We start from the raw sequence: 12,776 nt of genomic DNA, 5'->3' as shown, positions 1-12,776 counted from the left end.
TGGTCGGGGTACCGTTCATCCTCGAAGCCAGGGGGTTGCTCCACGTACACCTCCTCCTTGATTGGCCCGTTGAGGAAAGCGCTCTTCACATCCATTTGGAACAACCTGAAAGAATGGTGAGCGACATATGCTAGCAAGATACGAATTGATTCTAGCCTAGCCACAGGAGCAAACGTCTCCTCAAAGTCCAAACCTGCGACTTGGGCATAACCTTTTGCCACAAGTCGAGCCTTGTTCCTCGTCACCACCCCGTGCTCGTCCTGTTTGTTGCGGAACACCCACTTGGTTCCCACAACATTTTGCTTGGGACGAGGCACCAGTGTCCAAACTTCATTGCGCTTGAAGTTGTTGAGCTCCTCCTGCATGGCCAACACCTAGTCCGGATCTAGCAAGGCCTCCTCTACCCTGAAAGGCTCAATAGAAGAGACAAAGGAGTAATGCTCACAAAAATTAACTAATCTAGATCGAGTAGTTACTCCCTTACTAATGTCACCCAAAATTTGGTCGACAGGATGATCCCTTTGAATCACCGCTCGGACTTGGGTTGGAGGTGCCGGTTGCGCATCTTCCTCCATCACATGATCATCTTGTGCTCACCCTTGATCACACGCCTCCTGTTGATGAACCTGTTCATCGTCTTGAGTTGGGGGTTGCACCATAGTTGAGGAAGAAGGTTGATCTTGCTCCAATTGTTCCTGTGGTCGCACATCACCAATCGCCATAGTGCGCATAGCGGCCGTTGGAACGTCTTCTTCATCTACATCATCAAGATCAACAACTTGCTCTCCTGGAGAGCCATTAGTCTCATCAAATACAACGTCGCTAGAGACTTCAACCAAACCCGATGATTTGTTGAAGACTCTATACGCCTTTGTATTTGAGTCATAACCTAACAAAAACCCTTCTACTGCTTTGGGAGCAAATTTAGAATTTCTACCCTTCTTCACTAGAATGTAGCACTTGCTCCCAAATACACGAAAGTACGATACATTGGGTTTGTTACCGGTTAGAAGCTCATATGACGTCTTCTTGAGGAGACGGTGAAGGTAGACCCTGTTGATGGCGTGGCAAGCCGTGTTCACGGCTTCCGACCAAAAACGCTCGGGGGTCTTGAATTCTTCAAGCATAGTCCTCGCCATGTCGATTAGCGTCCTGTTCTTCCTCTCTACCACACCATTTTGCTGTGGTGTGTAGGGAGCGGAGAACTCGTGCTTGATCCCTTCCTCCTCAAGGAACTCCTCCACTTGAAGGTTCTTGAACTCCGACCCGTTGTCGCTCCTTATCTTCTTCACCTTGAGCTCAAACTCATTTTGAGCTCTCCTGAGAAAGCGCTTGAGGGTCCCTTGGGTTTCAGACTTATCCTGCAAAAAGAACACCCAAGTGAAGCGGGAAAAGTCATCAACAATAACTAGACCATACTTACTTCCTCCTATGCTCAGATAGGCGACGGGTCCGAAGAGGTCCATGTGTAGCAGCTCCAGGGGTCTTGATGTGGTCATCACATTCTTGCTGTGATGTGCTCCTCCCACTTGTTTACCTGCTTGACAAGCTGCACAAGGTCTATCTTTTTCGAATTGTACGTTAGTCAAACCTATCACGTGTTCTCCCTTTAGAAGCTTGTGAAGGTTCTTCATCCCCACATGTGCTAAGCGGCGATGCCACAGCCAGCCCATGCTAGTCTTAGCTATTAAGCATGCATCTAGACCGGCCTCCTCTTTTGCAAAATCAACTAAATAAAGTTTGCCGTCTAATACACCCTTAAATGCTAGTGAACCATCACTTCTTCTAAAGACAGACACATCTACATTTGTAAATAGACAGTTATACCCCATGTTGCATAATTGACTAACAGATAGCAAATTATATCCAAGAGACTCTACTAAAAACACATTAGAGATAGAGTGCTCATTAGAAATTGCAATTTTACCTAACCCTTTTACCTTGCCTTGATTCCCATCACCGAATATAATTGAATCTTGGGAATCTTTATTCTTGATGTAGGAGGTGAACATCTTCTTCTCCCCCGTCATATGGTTTGTGCATCCGCTATCAATAATCCAGCTTGAACCCCCGGATGCATAAACCTGCAAGGTAAATTTAGGCTTGGGACTTAGGTACCCAACTCTTGTTGGGTCCTACAAGGTTAGTGCAAATATCCTTAAAGACCCAAATGCAAGTTTTGTCTCCCTTGCATTTTGCCCCTAACTTCCTAGCAACTATCTTCCTATCCTTTCTACAAATAGCAAAGGAAGCATTTAGGGCATGATAAATTGTAGAAGGTCCATGAACTTTCCTATGAGCATTAACAACATTTCTCCTAGGCATATTGTGAATAACATTTCTTCTACCAACCTTTCTATCATGCATAACATGAGAACTAGAAGCAGTCATAGCACAAGAATCATAAGCATGTGAATCAAAAGCATCATAACTTCTAAAAGCATTTCTAGAATTTTTTCTATCATGATACAAAAAGGCATGGTTCTTTTTAGCACTAGTAGCCATAGGGGCCTTCCCTTTCTCCTTAGCGGGAATGGGAGCCTTATGGCTTGTTAAGTTCTTGGCTTCCCTTTTGAAGCCAAGTCCATCCTTAATTGAGGGGTGTCTACCAATCGTGTAGGCATCCCTTGCAAATTTTAGCTTATCAAATTCGCTTTTGCTAGCCTTAAGTTGAGCATTAAGACTAGCCACTTCATCATTCAATTTAGAAATTGAAACTAGATGTTTACTACAAGCATCAACATTAAGATCTTTACACCTAGTGCACGTTTCAACAATTTCTACACAAGATGTTGATTTACTAGCTACTTCTAGTTTAGCATTTAAGTCATCATTAACACTCTTTAAAGTAGCAATGTTTTCATGACAAGAAGATAATTCACTAGAAAGCACTTCATTTCTTTTAACTTCTAAAGCATAGGATTTTTGTGCCTCTACAAACTTATCATGTTCATCATACAACAAATCCTCTTGCTTTTCTAAAAGCCTATCCTTTTCATTCAAGGCATCAATCAATTCATTGATTTTATCAATTTTATTTCTATCCAATCCCTTGAACAAACTAGAGTAATCTATTTCATCATCACTAGACTCATCGTCACTAGAAGAATCATAAGTGACATCATTACGAGTGATTACCTTCTTCTCTCTTGCCATGAGGCAAGTGTGACGCTCGTTGGGGAAGATGAATGACTTGTTGAAGGCAGTGGCGGCGAGTCCCTCATTGTCGGAGTCAGACGAGGAGCAGTCCGAATCCCACTCCTTGCCAAGATGAGCCTCGCCCTTTGCCTTCTTATAATTCTTCTTCTTCTCCCTCTTGTTCCCTTGGTCCTGATCACTATCATTGTCGGGACAGTTAGCAATAAAATGACCAAGCTTACCGCATTTGAAGCACGAACGCTTCCCCTTGGCTTTGGTCTTGCTTGGCTGTCCCTTGCGACCTTTAAGCGCCGTCTTGAATCTTTTGATGATGAGAGCCATCTCTTCATCATTAAGTCCGGCCGCCTCAATTTGTGCCACCCTGCTAGGTAGCGCCTCCTTGCTTCTTGTTGCCTTGAGAGCAAGGGGTTGAGGCTCGTTGATTGGTCCATTCAAGGCGTCGTCCACGTATCTTGCCTCCTTGATCATCATCCGCCCGCTTACGAATTTTCCGAGTACCTCCTCGGGCGTCATCTTCGTGTACCTGGGATTCTCACGAATATTGTTCACGAGATGAGGATCAAGAACGGTAAATGACCTTAGCATTAGGCGGACGACGTCGTGATCCGTCCATCGCGTGCTTCCGTAGCTCCTTATTTTGTTGATAAGGATCTTGAGCCGGTTGTATGTTTGCGTCGGCTCCTCGCCCCTTATCATCGCGAATCGTCCGAGCTCGCCCTCCACCAACTCCATCTTGGTGAGTAAGGTGACATCATTCCCTTCATGAGAGATCTTGAGGGTGTCCCAAATCTGCTTGGCATTGTCCAAGCCGCTCACCTTGTGATACTCGTCCCTGCACAAAGAGGCTAGCAACACAGTAGTAGCTTGTGCATTTTTATGGATCTGTTCATTAATAAACGAAGGACTATCCGAGCTATCAAATTTCATTCCACTTTCCACAATCTCGCAAATGCTTGGATGGAGAGAAAATAGGTGTGTACGCATTTTGTGACTCCAAAATCCGTAGTCCTCTCCATCAAAGTGAGGAGGCTTGCCAAGTGGAATGGGGAGCAAATGAGCATTTGAGCTGTGCGGAATGCGCGAATAATCAAAAGAAAAGTTTGAGTTAACCGTCTTTTGTTTGTCGTAGTCGTCGTCCTTGTGGGAAGAAGTAGACTCGTCGCTGTCGTAGTAGACGATCTCCTTGATACGTCTTGTCTTCTTCTTCTTCCCATCTTTACGTCTGTGGCCCGAGCCAGAGTCGTTGGATTTGTCATCTTTTGGCTCGTTGACGAAGGACTCCTTTTCCTTGTCGTTGATCACGATTCCCTTCCCCTTAGGATCCATCTCTTCGGGCGGTTAGTCCCTTTCTTGAAGAGAACGGCTCCAATACCAATTGAGAGCACCTAGAGGGGGGGTGAATAGGTGATCCTGTAAAACTTAAGCTTATAGCCACAAAAACTTGTTAAGTGTTAGCACAATAAATGCCAAGTGGCTAGAAAGGAGTCTCAACAAAACACAATACCACAAGAGATCAATCACAGAGATGACACAGTGGTTTATCCCGTGGTTCGGCCAAGACCAATGCTTGCCTACTCCACGTTGTGGCGTCCCAACGGACGAGGGTTGCAATCAACCCCTCTCAAGCGGTCTAAAGACCCACTTGAATACCACGGTGTTTTGCTTGCTTTTTCTCAATCCCGTTCGCGAGGAATCTCCACAACTTGGAGCCTCTCGCCCTTACAATTGAAGTTCACAAAGAACACAGAGCAAAGGGGGAATGAGCAACGCACACAAGACTTCAAAAGATCAGAGCAACAACACGCACACAAGTCGCAACAAGAGCTCGCAACACAACTCAAAGAGTTCGCAACTCAACAAGAGCTCTAGATGCTATCACAATGAAACGAATGCGTGAGATCGATGTCTTGGTGCTTAGGAATGTTGTAGGAATGCTTGGTGTGCTCCTCCATGCGCCTAGGGGTCCCTTTTATAGCCCCAAGGCAGCTAGGAGCCGTTGAGAACAAATCTGGAAGGCCATCCTTGCCTTCTGTCATCGGGCGCACCGGATAGTCCGGTGCACACCGGACAGTGTCCGGTGCCCGATTCCTTTCCTTAAATGGCGAAGCCGACCGTTGCAGATCTGAGAGCCGTTGGCGCACCGGACATGTCCGGTGCACACCGGACAGTCCGGTGCCCCCTTCCGACCGTTGGCTTGGCCACATGTCGCGCGCAGAATCCGCGGCCGACCGTTGGCCCGGCCGACCGTTGGCTCACCGGACAGTCCGGTGCACACCGGACAGTCCGGTGAATTTTAGTCGTACGCCGTCAGCAAATTCCCGAGAGCGGCCTCTTCGGCCGAGGCAGCCTGGCGCACCGGACACTGTCCGGTGCACCACCGGACAGTCCGGTGCTCCAGACCGAAGCAGCCTTCTGGCTGTACACAGCCAACTCTTTTCTTTTCTTTTTCTTCCTGTTTCCAATACTTAGACAAGTATATTAGTACACAAAACCAATGTACTAAGACTTAGAAACATACCTTTGCTCTTGATTTGCACTTTATTCATCCATGGCATAAATTCACATTTAAGCACTTGAGTTGGCACTCAATCACCAAAATACTTAGAAATGGCCCAAGGGCACATTTCCCTTTCAACCGTCCGGGCCTTAGGGTCGGACCGTCCGCAGTCGTGTCCAGAGAAGACTGGTTTCGGGTCAGTCCTTGAATTATAGTGCGGACCGTCCGGCCATGCAGGGCGGACAGTCCGCAGGTGTCAAAATGTTTTTTGGTCAGGGACTGTGCGATTTCTTTGATTTGTACTACGGACTGTCCGGGGGACTAGTCCGGACAGTACTATCTCAGGTCGCGGACCGTCCGGATTTATAGGCGGACGGTCCGCGCGTGTTAACTGTCCTTGGACCGAGGCTCGGGTGCCTCATGCTGCCAGGTCGCGGACGGTCCGGCCTTGGAGGGCGGACTGTCCGGACCTACCTTTTCTGACAGTTCTGACAGTTTTCAAACGGGGATTATAGCCGTTATGTGTACGGCGGACCGTCCGGCCCTAGGGCGCGGACCATCCGCGTGTGCGCAGAACATGTGCTTTTTGCACATAACGGTTGGATTTTGATGGAGGGGTATAAATAGAAGGGTAGCTCGTGTGAGAGACCTCTCTTGGCTATTCCTTGCACACATTGAGCTCATTTGTGATCCTCCAACTCACTCTCTCACACTCTTTGTTTGAGATTGCATTCTAGTGAGAGATTGAGGGTTCCTAGCGCATTTGCATCATTTGGTGATTCTTGAGGCACTAGGTGGTACACCGAGCAAGCGTCATTGGCTTGTTACTCTTGGAGGTTGCCGCCTCCTAGACGGCTCGGGTGATTGTCTCCGTCGAGCTCTCCAAGAAGATTGTGGAGAAGCCGCGGTGTTGATTGTGAGGGGTTTGCGCCTACCTCGCCGGAGCGGCAAAGGTGACATTAGTGGAATCGAGGTATTGAGTGATTTCTTGTCCACTTGGCTCAAAGATCAAGCCGTGACTTGATAGAGGAGCAAGTGAGAGCTTGAATTCCACCTCAACGTGGATTAGGGGTGATCGGCAAATCACCGATACCACGGGATAAATTTCGGTGTCTCTACCTTCTTGCATTACTTATTGCTTTGCAAGTAATTAGTGTTTTGCATATTGTTTCTCAAGTATTCAATCACCGCAGTTGTTTCTCATACATTGTTTACTTATTGTCACTAGAGAATTTATTCCTCTTGTTATATTGATTAAATTTACCTAGTGTTTTTGATTTTAGTCAAAACCGCCTATTCACCCCCCTCTAGCCGGTGTCCTAGATCCTACACCCACCCACGGTCGCAACAGCGACCTGACCGATGCTCGTCGACGCGAGTACGGGCGAGTCGGTCTTGCTCCTGGCCTTTCTTCGTGCGTGCCGCCGAGGAGGACACGGTGGTGCCTGTCATGCTTAGGTTATCTTGGCGATGGAGAGTCCAGGTCTGAGATATTGGACAACCCAAGCTCGTAGCGCGGCAACAGTCGTCCTATGCTATAGAGTTGGTGGTGGTGGTGGTGTGTCGCCTCGGCGGATCCCGGGCTGGGAAGGAACTCGCATTCTCTTGTCCTTCTTTGACCAAACGCCTAGTGCGGGTGCCTCTCGGTTTGGAGCTGCTCCGGTTGTGCTTCTTTCTCCGCTTGCGTGCTCTCTCCCTATATGTATCTAGCGGTATACTACCTATGTCGCCTCCAGATACACAGGTCTTCGTCATGTCCTTCTTCGGCAACGAACATGTATGCTCGCCTCTTTTCTTCCCTTCCTGCTCTACGAAACCTTGGAAGTGGGGGAGACGAGTGATGGGGTCCCTAATTTGCTGCCTATAGTACATGTTCGATGGCTCAACATCGCCTGTCTATATGGCATTTTCCTTACCATGGTGTTGACTCGGTATGCTTCTACCACTTCTATGTACCTATCACCCATCCTTCTGTCATTGTAAAAATTATTGTGTTGTTCCTATGTTGTTTTGGGTGTTAGTTTTTTGTTGTGCTAATAACTGAACATAATTTGGATATGTTAATACTTTATTTATTGTCTACACATGGTTTGTGTTATTTAGACGATGGCTCGTGGATCCTACAAAAATATGTGTTAGGATTTGGAGATCCATGCGGGCACTACCAGAGAGTGCTCGTCCCTTGTGTTCTTGGTTCTCATGCATTAGGTCGTTTCTGAGACCACATTGGCGCAATGGACTCCATGGTGTTTGAGGTTGCTGAATTGGATGGAGCAGCAATGATTTGTCACGCTAACATTAAATGTTGGTTTTAAATGTTAGTAATTGCTACAAACTACCATAATTTGTATGGAGCGCATCCAGTTTTTATTGATGCCTGACTTTAGCAACCACTTCATATTTTGATCTATCTTTTTTATAAGTTTGAGTTCATGTGACTTATTTTAGAAACTTGAGCTCACAAACTTCCTCTTATTTGGTCTCTACATGGTGGAGTTATGTCATTCTATAATCTCTGTTCGTTCAGTCAGTCGTTATGAACTCTCTTCTAAATGCTTCCTTCATTGGTTGTGTTGTACCAAGACATATTGGATGGAGTAAACAATAACATCAGTTAGTCAAATAAAAAATATTATGCGAGAGCGGAGATAATCAATAAAAAATCTTGAGACATTTTTTGTGGATAGTTTACGTGGGTATTGTTGTAAGTCGTCGCAACGCATAGGCAACCGGCTAGTAGAGTTTAATTTGGTAGAAAAGGGGTAACTATAGTGTAAATGGTCCGGCTGTAGTTGCTAAGGGCATGTACAACTTTTTAAATGATGCGTTTGTTGAGAAGTCTCTAGGTGGGTAAGGGAAAAAATCAAGATACATGCTCTTCGCGAAGAACCCGTCTCTTCACGCTATACTTATTGTCTATTAATTGCATTTATGATCTAGAGTCGCATGGTTGTATCATAGAGTTTCTTAGCTGTCTCTTTTATTTAGAAAATTGTTCTATGGGCTCTAGGTTGTACATGCCTTAACGGTTTGATGATCATCAACATACACCAGAGGCAAGAGGCGTCCATGTTTAGTGAGTCGAGCTCATCGTGTGTCTATATAAGGTCATCTCCATCCACTATTACATCACCTATTTTTTCTATTTCAAACTTTACTTTGCAGACAGTATCATGTTCCATATTTTACACGATCGATAAAAGACAACCTAAGAGACATGCTTCTCTTATGCTCTTTATGTACTCCTACCTAGGAGATTTCTGTTCGAATTTGAATCCGAATAAAAATACAAAAATAAATATGATTTCAATAATATTCGTTTGTATTCAATCTGATTACATCTCTATCGGAGGACGTTCTTGTTTAGTAAGATGAGCTTATCCCGTGTCTATATAAGAGACATGCTTCTCTTATGCTCTCTAGGTACTCTGCTTAAGAGATTTCTGACTTTTTTCCTCTGTGTCCTGTTGTTTGCTACACTTTTGTATCTCTATTACCACGACTCTGTTTGGGAGCATCTTCATACTATACGTCTACTTCCTAGAGGTCGTGAATGACTACTTCATTAGGGTTTGTATATCATCAACTATTTATTTGCAACAACTTGTATGGCTACACCATTTGAGGCCAACTAAATAGTATGGCTACTTTAGTTGGCAACAACGCATCTGGTGCTCTCAACACTGACCCTGTTGCAAGGTATACATTCATACCTTAATTTTCTATTCACTAGTCCTTGCCTGCGGGTTCGTCTTTGTGATAAACTCTAGATTAATTATGAGTACCATAATTTTGTTAATCTCGATCGCATATGTCATGTTATTCTATTTCTTTATGAATTAATTTGTGCCTAAAATTGATACTAAAGTTGATATTACAAAAAGACTTATTAGCGTGGAAATTTTATTGTTACTAGTTTTGTTGTCGCACTTAATCCATAAAGTCAAGCGAGTAGCATTGAATCCATTTATTCTGGTCCTTCTTGCCACCATATTTGTCAATGTTGATGGGATTGGTTCCAACTCCATTTTGAAGTTGTATTTTATAATATAAATTTTTATAATTTATACAAATATTTTTTATTCAAATAATATACAAAAGGATTTACCTAAATGTTCTCTAAAGATTCACAATTCTAGCTCTATATTTTTTTGGAACAACTAATAACCTCCTTTTAGGGAAGGGAAAACTATCTACTGGTTCGTCCTCAACGTCATACTTAGTTGCTAGGAAAACTCTATTGTCGGCGTTTCGACCCCGGGGGGGTCCCTGGACCGACGAGTAAATTGTCGCTGCGTGTCCCAGCCCAGATGGCTCAGCGCGAGACGGGACACAAAGGAGGGAGAACAGTAAGGGGAAATCACGGCCTTCGTGTTGTCCTGCGCCCAGGGCGGATGGATGCGCTTGCAGTAGGGGGTTACAAGCGTTCGCGTGGGAGAGAGAGAGAGAGTGAGAGCCTTATGCGTCGGCTCGTTCTCCCGCGCGGCCAACCCTCCGTACGAGAGCCCTGGACCTTCCTTTTATAGACGTAAGGAGAGGGCCCAGGTGTACAATGGGGGTGTAGCAATGTGCTAACGTGTCTAGCAGAAAGGAGCTAGTGCCCTATGTACATGCCGTCGTGGCTGTCGGAGAGGTGTTGCTGCCCTGTTCATGTGATGTCGTGGCCGTCGGAGGAGTGCCGGAGCCCTGCGGAAGTACAGCTGTCGGGGCTGTCGGATCCTTGTTGACGTCTCCTTGTTGACATAAAGGGCTGGGAGCTGCCGTCGTCATGGAGCATGCGGGGTGTCATCATTACTTGTTTACTGGGGCGAGCCAGATGGGACGCCGGTCTTGTTCCCCGTAGCCTGAGTTAGCTAGGGGTAGGGTAATGATGGCCCCCCTAGCGATGTGGTCGGTCCGAGCCCGAGTTTGGGCGAGGTGGCGATTCCTCCGAGGTCGAGGTTGAGTCCGAGCCCTGGGGTCGGGCGAGGCGGAGTTCATCGTCTTCCGGGGCCGAGGCTGAGTCCGAGCCCTGGGGTCGGGCAAGGCGGAGTCCATTGTCTTCCGGAGCCGTGGTTGAGTCCGAGCCCTGGGGTCGAGCGAGGCGGAGTCCATCGTCTTCCGAGTCGTGGTTGAGTCCGAGCCCTGGGGTCGGGCGAGGCGGAGCTTCCTATGTCGCCCGAGGCTGGACTTAGCCGTTGTCGACCTCACTCTGGCGAGTGGCACGGCAGTCGGAGCAGGGCAGGCGGCGCTGTATTCCTGTCAGGTCGGTCAGTGGAGCGGCGAAGTGACTGCGGTCACCTCGGCCTTGTCGATTGGAGCGCGCGTCAGGATAAGATGTTAGGCGGTCCTTGCATTAAACGCTCTTGCGATATGGTCGGTTGGTGTGGCGATTTGGCCAAGGTTGCTTCTCCGCGAAGCCTACCCGAGCTGAGCCTCGGGCGAGTCGATGGTGCGTCTGTTGCTTGAGAGGACCCTCGGGCACTACACCAAAATAGTGAACTTCCTAGAGCCTAAACCCTAGGAAGTTAGCCCTAAACTCTAGGAAGTTAGCTAAACTCTCGGAAGTTAAGCCATCCCGGCGGAAGTTTGGCTCTCGAAATTTTTTTGTCGGAAGTTAGCTTAACTTCCTAGAGCCCTCTAGGAAGTTAGCTAACTTCCTACAGCCAAAGAAACCTCTCGAAAGTTAGTAGGTTCTCGGAAGTTAATAGCTTCACGCTGTCAGCGCCGTCAGCTGACTAACTTCCTACGACTAACTTCCTACGGCTGACTGTAGCCCTACGAAGTTAGCCCCTAGGAAGTTAGCTGGCTAACTTCCTATGGCTGACTGTAGCCCCTAGGAAGTTGGCTGGCTAACTTCCTACGGCCCAATAAGCCTCTAGGAAGTTAATTTGACCAGCATTACAAATGCTTTTTATTTTTATTTTACACCACATTCCACATCATAACAAATATATAGCACAACATATTTTCACATAAAACATCTCACACACAATCACATAACAATATTTAAATCCATAGTCACATCAATTACATCACAAAAGTCTCATCCATAGTCATAATAAGACACATCTCATTCAGTACTAATAAAAGACAATATCTCATACATAGTTATAATAAAAGTCTCAAGTATCATAACACAATAATATATAGTAGGACACTTGTGCGGATGCTTGCATGAAATAGCTGACGATCCTGTGGACGTAGGACACTGTGTGCACTCCTTCATGCATGTAGCTACAATCGATTGGGAATTCATTAGCCCTCTTAATAACGGTGGACATTTTACGACAACCCTCACGCGCGCTCGATCCACTTAGTCTTCAACACTTTATGGATTTTTTTCGTTCCAATTCAGTAACCTAAACACACACAAAAAAACAGTTCCAAATGTCTGTCAGTTGGTATATATGTAGCTGCCAAAAAACAGTTCCAAATGTCTAATATATCTATCATGCAGGAGGAATGGAGGACAACTCGAATTCACGAGATCGAACACCAATCCACAGGACATCAGGCACAACAGCATGTGATGATTGATGCACACGTCCACAGAATTCTATGTGCCCCCATATATAGACAGTTTTTTTATAAAAAATAGACTTGTACGTGCATCGAAAGTTAGAGAACTATGCTAAGAGATAGTGATACAAATAAAGAAGAACTTGCATGCATTCTCCAGGATTTGCTAATAACAGGAGCACCCTTATAAAAAAAGAAAGAAAGAATACAGAAAAGAAACAGAAGCTTAATTAGGTACACCACACACGATGAGCTGAGCGCAAATCTGAAAAGAGATTTGTTCACCACACGACCACACTTTGTGTTGTGCATGGATACTAACAAGTACCCGCGATTTAAAAGCATAACAGTTTGAAAAAACCAGATGCTGGATTCTGTTGATCAGAGGTTCAGAAAAGCATTGTTGTTCAAGTACATATGCATGCACCTAGCCATCAATTCAATATGTAGATCGAAATAGTTCTACGATGCTTTGTTTGAACAAGGACGCTAGCTCCAACTAGCATCTCAGTGCTTCTCGACTATAGGCACACTCAATGTGGCGGACAGAATTATTATATGCACAAATCATGCACTAACGTGGCGGATGAATGAATATCTTTGTATTATACATCTCAGT

The sequence above is a fragment of the Zea mays genome, chromosome 9, assembly GCF_902167145.1.
Source record: "Zea mays cultivar B73 chromosome 9, Zm-B73-REFERENCE-NAM-5.0, whole genome shotgun sequence".
Lineage (NCBI taxonomy): Eukaryota > Viridiplantae > Streptophyta > Magnoliopsida > Poales > Poaceae > Zea > Zea mays.
Note: the sequence above shows the minus strand (reverse complement) of the source record.